We start from the raw sequence: 1653 nt of genomic DNA, 5'->3' as shown, positions 1-1653 counted from the left end.
CAGAGTTATCAGGGTGGTTATTCAGGTCGACAGGGTCAGTTTCAAATTCAACAGTCACAGTAGCCGAGGTTATGTTATACTTGTGGTGATTCGAGGCACATTGCCAGATTTTGTCCTCGGGCAATGGGAAACTCACAACATTAGAGTTCTCATGCCATGGTTCCAGCACCATTTGCTGCACCACCTACTCAGCCAGCCAGAGGCAGGGGTCAGGCAACCAAAGGTAAGGGCCAGACAGTTAGAGGTGGAGACCAGCTAGCTAGAGGCCATCTCAGGGACGTAGTTTAGGGTGGTGGGGCCCAACCCTGGTATTATGCTTTCCCAGCCAGACATGAGGCTGAGTCATCTCACGCTGTTATCACAGGTACTGTTTCAATTTGCAGTAGAGATGCTTCAGTTCTATTATATCTAGGATCTACTTACTCCTATATGTCATCCTATTTTGCTTCCTATTTGGTTGTGCCCCATGATTCTTTGAGTGCTCCTGTGTATATGTCCACACCAGTGGGAGATACTATTATTGTATATCGGGTTTATCGTTTTTGTGTGGTCACCATTGGGAGTCTTGAGACTCGTGTAGATCTTCTACTTCTCGACATGGTTGATTTTGATGTCATACTGGGTATGGATTGGCTGTCACCTTATCATGCTATATTAGATTGTCATGTTAAGACTGTAACCTTAGCCTTGCAGGGGTTGCCTCGATTAGAGTGGAGAGGGAATCTTGGCCATTCTACCAGCAGGGTTATCTCTTATGTGAAGGCTCGGCATATGGTCGAGAAGGGGTGTCTCGCTTATTTGGCTTATGTCCGCGATTCTAGTGCGGAGGTTCCTTCCATGGATTCGGTGCCGATTGTTCGTGAGCTTCCAGAGGTGTTTCCTGCAGACCTGCTGGGGATGCCACCCGACAAGGATATTGATTTCTGCATTGATTTGGCTCCGGGCACTCAACCTATTTCCATTTCGCCATATCACATGGACCCGCTAAAGTTGAAAGAATTGAAGGAGCAGTTGCAAGATTTGCTTGATAAGGGCTTCATTAGACCTAGTGTCTCGTACTGGGGTTCACCTGTGTTGTTTGTGAAGAAGATAGATGGATCGATGAGGATGTGTATAGATTATCGGCAGTTGAACAAAGTCACCATCAAGAATAAATATCCATTGCCGAGGATTGATGATTTATTTGATCAACTTCAGGGTGCCAAGGTGTTTTCAAAAATTGATTTGAGATCTGGCTACCATCAGTTAAGGATTAGGGCATCCGATGTTCCTAAGACAACTTTTCGGACTCGATATGGGCATTATGAGTTTCTAGTGATGTCATTTGGGCTGACAAATGCCCCAGCAACATTCATGGATTTGATGAATCGGGTGTTTAAACCCTACTTGGATTCCTTTGTGGTTGTGTTTATTGATGATATCTTGATCTACTCCTACAGTCGAGAGGAGCAAGAGCAGTATCTTCGGATCATTCTAAGTTCTCAAAATGCGAGTTTTTGTTGAGTTTAGTTGCTTTCTTGGGTCACGTTGTATCAACAGAGGGTATTCAAGTGGATCCTAAGGATATTGAGGCAGTCCAGAATTGGCCTGACCCACATCAGCTATAGAGATCTGTAGTTTCCTGGGTTTGGCGGGCTATTACCGTCGATTTGT

Source organism: Nicotiana tabacum, chromosome 4 (genome assembly GCF_000715075.1).
Source record: "Nicotiana tabacum cultivar K326 chromosome 4, ASM71507v2, whole genome shotgun sequence".
NCBI classification, from domain to species: domain Eukaryota; kingdom Viridiplantae; phylum Streptophyta; class Magnoliopsida; order Solanales; family Solanaceae; genus Nicotiana; species Nicotiana tabacum.
The sequence above is the reverse complement of the archived record's forward strand: the minus strand, read 5'-3'. Positions refer to the sequence as shown.